General features: G+C 31.8%; 1 protein-coding gene across 1 annotated transcript in view; it reads left to right on the forward strand.

Annotated features, from left to right (window-relative positions):
- The first annotated feature begins 5,002 nt into the window (after positions 1–5,002).
- Positions 5,003–15,024, forward strand: part of LOC126739628 (echinoderm microtubule-associated protein-like 2) — a 52,386-nt gene continuing 42,364 nt past the window's right edge. The window contains exon 1 of the mRNA XM_050445390.1: positions 5,003–5,267. The gene's annotated coding sequence lies outside the window, so the exon portion shown is untranslated. The remainder of the gene's footprint in view (positions 5,268–15,024) is intronic.

Here is a 15,024-nt window from a genome sequence, read left to right on the forward strand (position 1 = left end):
CGTAACTCTTATATTTACCGAGATCCCAATAGTGAGCTAGGAATTTGTAACACGTCGTGTAATATATAATATCTAATAAAAATTACGTTTATAAATAATGGAACACAATAAAAGTTAATATTTTGCTTATATTTGTTTAGTTGAAGAAAACTGTAAAATAAAAATAATGAAACGTATAAAATAATTGCATTTCCTATTTTTGAGCGCGCGACTGTGTTTCCTATTTCCGGCCCGTCCACAATTCAATCCCACGCAGCGATAGAATCTCGTATCTTCGTCTGTTTCACGTTATCCGCGCCGAACTTGCCTATCTTTATCTGACAAATATTGATTGTTGAACGGGCCGCCGCGCCGGAGGCTGTGCTGGAAAGACTTGAATCCACCGTAAATATATACGGAAATCCATCACTAAATATCGTAATATATTTTGCAGTTTATTTTAATTGCGTATATGTAGTATGTTGATTGTATTTTGTACATACTCAATTTTGGAGCTTGACCAAGTCACTTCACCTAAACTATACCAGACGTTTTTTGAAATACGTTTTTTACTTTTACGAAAAGTAGCTAAACCTAAATGTTTTTTATCCACAACGTTTCGTTTATTACGACCCGTAACGAAAATTTTTAAACAACGACGAAAGTACACAATCACGAAAGTACAAAACACAATGCACTAATAAAATAAAGGAAAATAATAATTGCGAATATCACTTAGAATAAAATCAAGACTACTTAGCACTACCCGTTTATCAAAACCGTTTCGACCAATGAAAGCTGACCGGCAAATATTGCGCGTCCTAAGAAACTAGAACGGTGTTGCCAGATCTGCCTAAATATCCTATGGAGACCCAATTTTTAGCCAAAATTATTATTATTTTTTGGGTTAGGTTTTAAAAGAAACCAAAAATGTTTACAACATATATATTTCGTGTGTTATGTTTTATTAGATTTAAGGAACAGGGGATGGTCAATTTTACATTGTTTTAATAAAAAATAAAAATTTTCAACATTGTTTTTTTTGATTTTCAAAATTTTTAATAGCATCCCGTCTAGATAATCCAATAAACAATCCCTACACAAAATTTGAGCTTTCTAACTTTTTTTGTCTTGGTACAGGAGCTAACCCCGTTTTACGCAGGTAGACCTCCCTCTTAAGGGGGGCAAGCTATGGTGATGGAATTCTGGAAGGGCTGTATAAGATGCGAAATTGCGTTATTTTAAAATAGTGTCTCCTGCGTCAAACAACGGATATCTCTGGAAAGGAACAGCTCTCAGTTGGCATAAGATATTTTGATGAGGAAACCAGCAACATTGAAGAAGTATTCCTCGGTTTGCTGAGCTTACAGCCTTGGACGCTAAATCGATTGCCACGGCAATAAACGAATTCCTGACGAAAGAGGATCTCGATCCAGATAAATGCGTTGGTTTGGGATTCGATGGTTGTTCCACGACGTCTGGAAAAGAAGGTGGCGTTCAGGCTATTTTGCGTAAAAAATACAAGAAAGCACTATTTTTTCATTGCTCGTCACATAAACTCAACCTGGTAATCAATGATCTGAATGCTCTGCCGGAGATCCGAAATACAGTTGGGGCCATCAAAGATATAATTAAATTTTTTCGTGAATCGGTTCTAAGAAGAAAATTAATACCCAATATTCCCAAGCTGTGCGAAACAAGGTGGAGCGAGAAATACAAGAGCATCAGAGTTTTTAAAGAGTCTGTCTCGACATGGCAATATTGCGACAAGGAAACATGCATATCAGCTCCATGCTGCAGCTTCCAAAGTTTCGTTTATTTTTAGCCTTGAGTTGATAGCCAAATATTCCGCTCTTTTAGAACCAACAGTAAACATGCGGTCCATAACAATTATTTATTTGGACTCAATTATAAATTCCCTAGAAATAAGGTTTTCTGAAGAAAATAGACCATCATTTACTTTGTCAAAACTACATCCTGCGCAAATGAAAAACATTTCTTTGGAAGAACTTGAAGAGGCTTGCGAGGAATTTAAAAATGTTTACGGTGTTATAAATATCCAAAATGAGATAGAGCTTTGGAAAAAAATATGGGAGGAAAAACCAGAATCGGTCGAAATGAGTGTTGTGGACATCCTCAAGGAAACTGATGATTTCTTTCCTGAAATTAAGGCTTTACGGATCCTTGTTGCATTACCTTGTACGACTTGTACAGTTGAAAGGTCATTTAGTAGCCTTAAGGGAATCAAAACCTGGTTGAGGAGCACCATGTCTGAAACTCGACTCAATGGCCTCGCTATGATGAGTGTACACAGGCAACACATTTTTAAAAACTTGGACGATTTTGTTAACAAAGTGACTAACGAATTCGCAAAGAACCCTAAAAGATTATATTGCAATTGATTTTCATGTAAATATTTTGTTCGGTTTTTATTTTTTTTAATTAAAATTTTTGTTTTTTGTCTTTAGTTCTTTCATGCTGCCCCTCCCTAGCTTACCGGCTGGCGACGCCCTTGTTAACTAGGCAATTTAAAAAAATAAAAATATTTTTTTAGGTAACTATATTTCATAAAATTTCTGGGTGAAAGCCGCCACTGCTATCGACTATCGTCTCATAAGTCTGATATGCTAAAAGCTACTAACTATTCCTACGCGTTTTACATACTAGGCTATGTAGAAGATGCGAAGAAGTTCAAGAAAGGGTTCAAAAGTGGATTTGGTACCAGAGAAGCTATTTTCAGTCTGCAAATGCTAATCCAGAACTGCCTAGATCAACGCAAAGATGTATTTATATGTTTAGTGTAGTCGTTACGAGGAAGCATTTGATAATACAGGCACGATTTATTATTGCGATATTTGGAGAACTTATGCCTGGACGACAAAGATGTTACAAGATATCGCAACCAAACCGCCGAAGTATGTCTCCCACGTGGAGGGGAAACAAAAGAATTTCGAAATAAAAAAGGAGTAAGACAAGGATGCATTTTGTCACCAATGCTGTTCAATCTGTACGTGGAAAGAGCGTTTTAGTCAATAATGTCAGATACGCTGATAATACTGTGAGTTTAGCTGACACATCAGAGTATGCACAGTCACTATTGAATGCCTCAAGCACCAAACTCTTGGAATTTTCCCGATACCAGCAGCTTCTTTACCTACATCACGAAAACACCAGGTTATAACGGGATTTGAGCAGACCTAAGGGAATGGAAGCACTTTGAAAATTCAGAAAGTCATTTTTCGTTTTTGAGGCTAAAAATGCGATATCTCGGCTAATATGAAACACATTGGACAGAATGGAGCACATTGAAAATTTCTTTTCCATGTTCTAAGTACAAAATGATATTATTTTGTGATTCTTTGTCTTCTAAAGTTTACGTTTTTGAAACTGGACCACCTTCTATATTCATTATACGTTGCAGATATGAACAAAGAGGTTATAAATTCCAAAATACAACAGTTTGCTGATAATTCCCAACTGTACATTTCATTTAATCAAGATCTATTGCAGCATTTTCAGAAAAATCTTAATGATGACCTAAAAAAAATTCGAAGTTTTGCAAATAATCATAATCTTAAGCTAAATGCTGCAAAATCATGTGTAATATTGTTGGGAGAGAACAAAGCCAGAATAGCAAATATTAATCAACATTTAAATATTATGATAGATAATGAAAGGTTGCCTGTTGTCACAGAAGTCAAGAATTTAGGTGTTTACCTTGACACAAGATTAACTTTCGAAACGCATATAAAAAAGAAACTTTGCATTGCCTGTTTAAGATTGAAGAAAATATATCAAGTAAACAGATTTTTACCCTCAACAACAAAATACTATTTATGTAACTCTCTTGTTTTATCTTTGTTGGATTATGGTGACATCATTTATCACAGCTCTTTGACTAACAGAATTTCTAAACCTATTCAGAAGTTGCAAAATGCGTGTTTGCGATTTTCATATAATATTTTGTATAGAGATCATATTACTCCACACTTAAATAAACACTCAATATTATCTATGGCTAATCGACGTACGCTACATTTAACCAATTTTATTTATAGAGTTTTAAAATTTAAGCAACCGCCATATTTAGATCAACTTTTCATAGGTATAAAATATATAATATATAAAAAATATATAAAAATAGTATATTATAGAGATCACTATCACCAAACTCGCTATACTGGCAATTTTCTTGTACCGCAACACCGTTCTGCAAATTTCCAAAATTCCTTTGCTTTTGTTGCACCTCATATGGAACAATATTCCAATTGAAAAAAAAAAACTTTAGCAATATCTACATTTTCAAAACACATTAAAAATAAACTTTTGCAAGAGCAACGTACAATTTAATGAAAATGTGAGAAAATGTTGAAATTATCTGACTATTTGTGGCTAGATCTGTGCGTTCTCTGTCAGTCCAATTTATAAATAATAATGAATTATTAGTGCTATTCTCCTAGTGACCTATGGGGGGTTCTTGTGCTTGACCGGATACCAAAATTATTGTCATAAACTGAAAATTATTAACTTTATTGTTAAGTATAAATAGTGTTTTTTTTTTCTTTAGGTTTTAGTTTTTTATAGGTTTTAGTTTTTGGGGCGCTCTACACATTTCTGAAAATAAGTTCCAGACTTGTGAATCGGTTTATTAATCGCAGGGTAGTCCTTTATTTATCATCAACCGAGATTATTGTTATATTTAAAAATGAAGTGTAATTTATTTTGGGATAAATAAAAAGTTTTTGAATTTGAATTTGAATTTGAATTCTATAGCTGGCTACGTATTTACTAACTAAAACAAAAATAAAAAAAATCTAGTAAATTGCAAATTTTATCATCGCAGTCGCGCTATGGCATCCTACAAGTGTCCCAAGCAGCAAATAAAAAATACACATTTCAATTTAATTACTATCTCTCTCTCGGGCGTTATCCAGCAATGAAACAAACAGAGATAACGTTATTCGATAACAGGTAAAAAGGAAGTGGTGGGAGTTTGAACATTCACCTGAGCGATCCGCTGTGAGATGCGGAAAGCGAACTTTACCACACGTTTCGCAGTTCTCTGTTTTGTCTCTTGACGATTGAATTTATTTATACGTACGTGTTTTAGTATGTTGTATTGTGTGTTTTGGTTTTAGCAAGTTTTCGTGAGTTTTTTGTGTCGGTATTACTTATCGAGGGCCCCCTGTACTTTTCGTTAATAGAACTTAAAGGGCACTCTTAATATAAGACTCTTTTTTATTGTTCATTTAATAGATTGAAGTATAGGAAAGTTTGGATGATATAATGTAAGTACGCTAAATTTATCAATTATTTGCATTCGTTATATAGATTCAGAAAAGTATGAAGCTATATCAGAGAATATCCATTTTTTTTTATTTTGTGGAGAATTCTTTTGTCTATTTCAATGCTCCAAACCTTGGTTCCAGTAAAGTTAAAGGGACGTCTTCAAGACGTTTTTTTCTTGAAAATTTCGAATAATATTGAATAATATAATTGAAAATATAATCAGTTAGTGCATGTTAAAATACAGTAATTATTTCAATATTTTTACATTAGTAATACCAAGATTGAACAGCAGGAAATTTACTTAAAGTGAAAACCAGAATTAATAATTAGCTTTGTTAATAACTACCGACTTTTACCTAAACCCTATGGAGTTTTGTCAAGTATGGCAACACGGCCGAATATTGTTGTAAAAAGCGAAAACATATCTTCTGACCAGAGAACTTTGACATGTTGCAGGGTTGTACAGAAGAAAAAACTTTTATACTTAGGATTGTGAGAAAACAAAATTGTACACTAACATTGTATGGTTATTCTCTAAAGCACTTGACCGTGTACACAGTCGAATGCCTTCTAATAACAAAAAATCCCAAATTTGGCAATTGGCACGCTGGTCCCCTGGAAAGACGAGATAAAGTACCTAGGAGTATATTTCGACAAAAAGAATAACTTCATCACGCACATTATAAAGCAAATTAACTCTTGCAATGGAACCATTCATGCGCTCTACTCCTTTCTCTGCAGGAGCAGTAAGCTCTCTTTGATTAATAAATTAATGCTCTATAAACAGGTTCTACGTCCTAAACAACTTTACGCCTCAAACATTTTCTGGGATACCACGAAGACGAACATCAGAAAGCTTCAGGTGTTTCAGAATAAGTGTTTGAGGATGTTCACAAATGCACCCTTCTTCGTAAGGAATGTTGATCTGCACTCTGACTGCAAACTTGATACAATTCAAGAATACATAATTAAAAAACATTTAAAGTTCAAGGAAAAAGTCAGAAGTGTAGAAAACTCCCCAATAGGAGAATTTCTCCTGAGACCAAGAGAAAACCGGCCATGGAAAGGCGTAATGTGATATTAGCCGCCGAACTCAAATATATGACTAAAACAGTTCTTTTAGTATCTCAGGCTTTGTTTTCTCTGTGAGGAGTGGGGCTCGGGCTCTGGCTCCACCCAAAGATATTACTGGCAACCTTTCCCCGAAGTCTAATTACTCTTTCCTATCCTGAAAGAAGTTAAAAATCCTTTTAATCCAACCTCAGCACCCAGATGCTACAGAGAAAAGTAGTATAGAAGATCAAAATACCATAGCACGCAGTTGCAACTGAGAAGACCGGCAAGAGCAATAACAGCTAGTCCGGAAGAAACCACTGTAACAAAGGAAGTTGAATGCCTTGGAGAAATCCGACAATTTGCTACAACTTTGTCCAAAAAAAGGATCTCTAATATTTTTGTGTCTATTTTCCCTATATTTCTTATAAAACCTTTTGTAACCAGACAAAGACAATGTATCAGAACCTGTTTTATCTTCTCATCCTGTTTTATTCATACAAGTAATAGCGTCAGTGTTTGTTTTTTGGGAAAATACTTTTGTGGATTTATCTCTTTGTATGATTGATGCTCGTAGTGGCTAGTGCATCAAAAACATTAGTACCCGTGAGTTTTCTATCTAAAAGCAGCAGTTTTTTAAAATATATAAATTGATCGAACATCAGAAATTTTACTAATGTGATTTTGCATGATCCTATAAAAAAAAACAAAATAGAAAATACTTTACCAAATATGGCGAGACAAGAAGACAGCAATCAAAGAAGAAATTGATAATCATACCTAAGGCAAAAAAGTTATTAGATTCGAGTTACTACAAATTTTGTTTTCATTTTGTAGTATTAAACCTGCAAATAGAAATATAGAAGAAAATTTCACATCTCATTAGTAATAGTCCTTAATACAAGTTACATGCGAAGGAATTAATTAATATTTGCGAACAATCACGACAGCCGACTTTCAATCGTTATTATTATCCTTATCCGTTTGCAAATCGATTATCATAAAAGAAAGTTACGCCTTGTTATCATTATTAAAGAATTTTGAATTAAGTCCGAATTGAATCATTTTTAATTGGGGCTTATATAATTTGAGAATAGCGCAGTTTAAATAGAACGAATCGAAATTTAATTTTATTATGCAATGAATATTATAATTTTTTTTGAGAGATCTTTTGCGTTACCGTATTTTAGGCTCTAATAAACGGTATAAATGGTGATGAATTATTATGTCGTGTTTACGTTTTACAAAACACTGAAAGAATTAAAATCATAGGGCTTTCGAAAAATTATATATACATTATATAATATTTAATGTGTTTTATGTACTATTACAAGGTAAAGCTCTGATTTTTGCTGTTCTCTTAACCTAGCATTGGAAAAAATATGATAGAGGTCAATCATAAGTATATATAAATATATAAATACAGCTATATGTAAAACTAATTTAATAAGGAAACAACTATTTAAGTTGACAATTTTTTAACATTTAATTATAAACAGAAAACGGATCAAGAAAAAAGTACAAATAATTATCAACGTTAACGTCTGAAGTGCTTTAAGAGTGTACCGTTGATTCTCTTATATTTATGAATTTTATCAAGACTGAGTGCTTGACTGATTCATCTTATTTGATCTATGCTAAAGGCTTTAATGATCCATTAAAGCAAATTTCATCTCTAACTTTCTTACTACGTTCAATTTCAAGGATCTTTAATAACCAATTAGTTTAAACAAAAAAGTACCTGAAAATGCTTTAAAACCTTTTCTAGTAAACCTTTTGAATATCCATCGACAATTTTATCTCCACTACCATAGTAACCGTATGGAACCTATCCCAAAGAGTTTCTTTCAGATTTTTGTATCTTAAAATATCTTCTGTTTCTTATCAAATTATGTTGAACACATACATCTCAAAAATATCTATGCGTTAAGATGCAAGAGATATTTATAGGCAAGGCGTTAAGTTAAAGAGAGAACGACGTACTTGTTTAATTGAAGTCGGACTATAGTTAGTAGGCCGGTATATAATATCACACATTTATGGTATCTTGAAATACTTCATCACGCAGTTACTTGATGTCAGACCTAAACAGACGAATATGCAAAGTAGAGGGAATAACTAAATATTTTTGTGTTAATTGTGAGTACCTATCAATAGTATGAAACCCAGTTTAGATCTGGGTGTCTACGGTCGCGAACAATCATGAATATCAACAATACTTATTGAAATCTATTGAGAGTTGGAAACAGGTTGGTAGTGTATATATTAATGTGAATAAGAAATTTGCTAATAACATTTTATACATAACTCTAATTAACTGTAGATGAGATGAAGATTTTTCACATATGTAAGTGACACGTTAACGGATTACTGTTGATTCCAAAGTGTTGCTAATATGCTTAAGTGCTTTAAATATTTAGATCTAAATATCAAATATTTTGTAATAACATTGAGACATATTATATAAGTTTCCATAAAAAATAAACGCTTTTTTATCAATTAAAACGGTCAGACTGTTATTCAGATCAATGATTTATTTACCTTTTGGTTTATTTACGTCTACCATTACCGAAAGATAAAAGCGGGATTCTGAGGAATGCAGTAAACACCGATTAAAACTGTATATTTGCGGATTTATTTTTAAACTTTGGGCAAAGTAGATTATTGGATTAAAGATGATTTTTTAAAGTGGCAATAGTTGTCACTAAAAATAAGAACGGTTAATAAAGCCACTTAAACTTTTATTATCTATCCCGATAGACGCAAATGCTAGATAAATAAGGTCATAACAATTTAATAACCATATTGACAAACTAGTAAATTAATGCTTTAACAGCGCTTAATTAACCTAATTGTATCAGAAATCCTATTTAAATCCTGAACTCGCCTAACAAGTATAATTCAGCGAAAATACACAAGTAATAAGCTTTATTTCATATTTGCTAGATTTATTATCCGAGGTTTAATAATGTGAAGCACAGTAATTAAATTTCATAAAAGTCTCACAATGAGTATCTACAGGTTGGGGGAATTAAATATTCATAAAAAATAATGGCAACACCGTGACCTCTCGTCGATGAGTGCAGTGGTAGTGCTATTTAGAATAAGCACCATTTAGAAGCAACTGACTTACTATGGAAAATTGACTTAGGCATATCACATCCAAAATTTTGTATGCTTTTTAAGGAATTTATTTCTATTACTTAATCAATCAATCGATTTTTATACCAGGAATCTGAGACATTTCAAATGCCTGGAATATTCTTCCAAGTGCTCTTAGTCTTTGTCTTTGATACACAAGTTAATAGTCTTAATCCTAGACCTCTTCCAGCTAAATCATGAGTCTAGGGTTGCAATTATTGGCTCGAGCTACCGGTTTTTTGGCTTGAAAAGCAATTTGACAATCTTATATCAGGAATATGAGATATTTTAAGTGCCCGGAATAATCATTCAACTTTATTCCTCTTGCTTTTTGTATTTGATAAAGGAGTCGATAGTTTTATTGACGAATTTGAATCACTTTGAAATGTCTGAAATAACCGTCCAAGTAGTCTTAGACCTCTTACAGGCAACTGAAGTTAAATAATGCATTTAGGATTGCAATTATTGGCTCTAGTTGCCGTTTTTATGGCTCTTATAACCTTTATAAGCAATTTGAAAGTCTTATACCAGGAATCTGGGACACTTTAAGTGCCTAGAATAATCATTTAAGTGCTCTTGCTTTTTGAAAACTTTGTGAAGTTTTACATCTTTTCTAGGTAAATGAAGCTAAATCATGAGTCTAAGATTGCAATTATTGGCTCTAGTTACCGTTTTTTTGGCTCTTATAACCTTTAAAAGCAATTTGAAAGTTATACCAGGAATCTGAGATACTTCAAATCCCTGGAATATTTTTCCAAATACTCTTGCATTTTGACTTTGATAAAGAAGTCGATAGCCGTATTCCAGGAATTTGAATCACTGTCAAATGCCTGGAATAATCTTCCAAGTAGCCTTACACCTCTTTCAAGCAATTCAGCTAAACCATGAGTCTAAACTTGCAAGTATTGGTTCTAGTCACCAGGTTTTTGGCTTTAGTATTTTTGAAAAGCAATATGAAAGTCTTATATCTTGAGTCTGAGAGACTTCAAGTGCCTGAAATAATTATTCAAGTGCTCTTGCTTTTCGACTTTTAAAAAACAAGTTGATAGTCGTATTGCAGGAATTTTAATTACTTTCAAGTACCTGGAATAATCTTCCAAGTTGTCTTGACCTTTTCCATGCAATTGCAGCTAAATCTTGAGTCTAGGATTGCAATTATTGGCTCTAGTTACCGTTTTTTGGCTGTAATTACTTTGGTAAGCAATTTGAAAGTCTTATACCAGGAATCTAAGACACTTCAAATGCCTGGAATATTCTTCCAAGTGCTGTTGCTTTCTAACTTTGATAAAGAAATTTATAGTATTATTCCAAGGACTTAAATCACTGTCGAGTCTGGACAGTCAATAATATTATGAATTAATTTGAATAGCATCTTCTACTGACTCATAACTGCACATATTAAACATTTGAAGTAAATATTCATTTTGAAAGTCTTGATGGTAAACCTGGTTGGGAAACATCACTGCATTTAAAACATAAATATTTTACAAATTTTCTATGTACTTATTTTTACTGTATCTAAATTTCTATAATCTTTTGTAAGATGATTTAGAGGCCTCGGACAGTGCATTCTCAATATGTAATTTAAGGGAAAGTTTTGGGTCAAGCAATACATCCCCTTTAAGTCCTTAAAAGAATTAACCGTGTCAAAGTAATCTTAATGAAACAATCGAAAATAGTCAACTAATTTACACACTTACACTACTAAACACGATCACTCACGCCTACTAGAAATATTTATTTTTACTCTATTTATTTACAACTATTTAAATTTCGCGCCAATATTACTTTACTTCACTGGACTGAGCACTGACCACTCTCAGCGATGCGGCTTCTTATATACTCGGCGGTACCCTGTTCCGGAAGATTCCCATTCAACTTTCGAGATGTCGTGCGGTGTACCACTGTGACAATCCGGAATAATGAAGAATCAGCTGGTTTATTAGTGTTTACAATACCGTTACAGTGTAATTAAATATTAGAGGTGTTAGTTTATTTGAAAATTTGTGTTTTTAACCCACTCCAACTAGACTCCATATAATATTGCAATATTACAACTTTTAAAGCTTATTTATGAGTTGAAAAAGTACATTGAGGTGGGAATCGAAATATGTTCGAAAAGCATATTTTTCTTGGGCAACCTTATGGTTATAAGAGACCCTTAAATATCAGGTGTCGACCGACTGGCAGGTGACAGGAAATTGCCTTAAAAAGGAAACAAAGAAACATATGGCATTTACTAAGCCCTCCAGACCGTGATGGTTTTATTTGTTTATTTATTAATGCAGATCCACGTAAACCTTATGTCTCTATCCTATAAAAAATAACGGGGTGAAATTTTTACATATAATGGCTTATAACGTGACAAATATTTCACATGAAGACGCGATACCTGAATATTTCTATTCAGTTGGTACTATATCAATGGGTGGGTACATGAAGTTCTCTCCGATCTCTATGGTATGGTCACGCTTCACCGGCAAAATGACCAATGGTACACAAAAGAATCAAAGTTCAACGACTTATGCCTCTAGTAATCTATCACAATGCTGGTCTTTGTGCTTATATTTATTAGATGGCAAAATATTCAAATAATTTCTATAACTGTTTAAAAAAAGAATGCTTAAATCCAAATAATTTTAGCACATAATGCATATTGTTACCATTAATTCATTTTTTCCTTATTTTCTTATTAATTGCTAAATTACAGTATATTATCGAGAGTTAAACTTATACCTGCAACTTGCAGCGTAGATCAATAAATAAATAAACTGGATTAAAGCATTAATTTAAACACTTATATTAAGCCATGCATGCAATAAACGCGTTTAAAATATTTCGCTTTGCTCTTTTGATTCCTAATTTGCATACCAAAGAAATCAAATTTCCCTTAATCGCACGTAACGGAATTTCAATTCACTTGAAACTTTTAAGATTCTCACATACTACTATAAAGATATACAAGTCATAAATATTATAAATGTTCAGCGAGTTTTATTGATAAAAAATTGTCATCGATAACTGTTGAAGTAACCGTTCTTTTTACTGCACCGTTTATCGACGCATATTATAATAATTAATGATTATATACTTGGTTTTCACACTTGTAAGTAGAAAGGCGTTTTCGTGCACTTGTAACTGTTCAGTCAATGGTGAAAACTATCACTTTTGCATTTGATTCAGGTACCGTATTTAGAAGAAGTGTATGAAACTTTATAATTAAAACAGTTATTGCCGGAATATTTTTTAATTATTTTGAATTTTAATTTTATCTGCAGATATTTATAAACATATAATTGATTCCTACATATAAGTTTTATAAATATAAAGTTATTGAGATATTTAAAAATTGCAATTTTGAAAAATACCTTGTCAAAAATCAGCTGAAAAATGCAATTCTTATTTAATTCAAAAACGAAATATGTGAAAAAACTTTTAAACACTTAGTCAAAGAAACGGTGAATGTAATTGGTTTTATCAATACTGAGAGGTAGTTTAAAAGTATCAAGCCAATTTTTTATATGATTGAGTATGATCTACAAAGACCAAAACTATGTCATTAGCATAGGAAACCACCAGTCATTAAATTTATTAGAGAATTTATATAAAGTGTAAAAAGTAAGGGTCTAGAACAATGTCAGCGTGGTATATTGGTAAGTAGTCCTGATAGTTCATTATAAGTACTAATAACTTAATCATTTGTTCATTACTAATAACTCAATCATTGCATCATAACTCATTTGCTTTCTGTCAATCAGGTAGCTATTGAATACTTCCAATAGAGTGCCACAGGGTACGTGTTAGATGATCAGAACATCTAAAAGTGAGTTATAGGGTACGGTATCAAAAGCCTTTGCTAATTCTAGAAAAGTGATTAAACATTTTTTGCTTTTATTAAGGTGTTTTGTGATTATACTTGTTAATGGAACTATTGCATCGGACGTACTAATACTGTTATGAAAGCTAAATTGATCTAACAGAAAACTATTAACTGATAAATAATTTAAAAATGGTTCTTTAACACATTTTTCAAATATTTTAGCAAAGTTTGTAATGACTCTTATAGATCGATATATCAAATTTTACTAAAATTTGAATTTGCAAGAATACCGTTTTTATTTTATTTTTCACGAAACCCATAAAACAATAAGTATATTTGCAAATATTTTTAAATGGATAATATTTAATACCGTATACAATGATTACTATCTCCCAATTTTTATTTTTTATAAATAAATTTTATCTTGACCTGTATGATATAATCCTCGTAATAATAATGTTTTTGTCATTTGGTGATGTCACATTCGAGTGTAGGCTTATCCCGTAAAGATCACCTCGCAAATTTGGAAATTCAGAATTTAGTTATTTATATTGAATCAACCTTCTTTTTCGTAATTTTTCATTAAATCGTTGGATCTTTATATGTTCAGCGAGTGGGTGAAATTGGTCATTTTGCAAATGTTTGGCAAATTTTATGTTTTGAATATATCATAAAGTAAGGCAAAATGTCGAATTAAGAATCTGTAAGCAAATTCTATACAAAACAACTTAGAGTTTAGAAGTAAATTAACTTTAAAAGTAATTTGCCATAAAGAGGTAGCTAAATGTGGTAACAAGTGGCGTCCATGTACCTCCATGCAATAATATCGATTTTGTTCGAATCTATTTCTCACACTTTCAATCATTTTTTCTCGCTTTATTCATTAACTACATAGGTACTAAGTTTACCTACGCCCTTGGAGAACCATATACATTTTATTTCTCTCTACGTTTTTGAAACATAGCATAGCCATTATTCATTATATTCATTAATTGAATTAATTTGGTTTTAGGTCATTTCATTTAGTATGTAGCTATTTATGGTCCTAGCAGGTGCTTCATATGAGGGTGAAGAAATGAGGAATACTCATTTCTTCACCCTCATATGAAGCATAATTCATAAATATATATTGAAATTATATAATTATGATTTACCTCTTTACTTTTTGGGTTTTTAAGGTAAATTTTATAGATAATTTTTGTAAATTCGAACCGTGATTTATAATGAATATTATAATGCGTTCCATATATCTAAAATATCATTTTATAAACGTTAATAATTGTAAAAAAAATTAAAAAAGAACATAGCATATAGCACAAATATATAAACCTTAAAAGTTAAGTTACGAACGTTTTAGGCTATCTATAATATCATAATTATCTATGATATAATTTTTTTTGATGATATAACGTGTTAAATCCTCTATATCAGCATTTATATTTACTTCTTAGTTTTTAAATTAAATTACATATTAGCATCCATTGTTATATTCTGTTTACAAACATAACATAAGTAGGTAAATATAATGATTAAGGTGGAAAATTATTATTGATAAGAATAACTTGCTTAGAATTCAAATTTTAATTTTGACTATTTTAATATTAATACAAAACATCTAATGCTGTAATGTTTTATAGGCATTTTAAGCAGTAATTTGAAGTAATCTAGAGTTTTGGAGTAATTTTTAGTTCAAGGCATTTAAAGGGTATCTAAAGGTTCTTCGTGGTATTTGAAGCATATTT

Source organism: Anthonomus grandis, chromosome 8 (genome assembly GCF_022605725.1).
Source record: "Anthonomus grandis grandis chromosome 8, icAntGran1.3, whole genome shotgun sequence".
NCBI classification, from domain to species: Eukaryota; Metazoa; Arthropoda; class Insecta; order Coleoptera; family Curculionidae; genus Anthonomus; species Anthonomus grandis.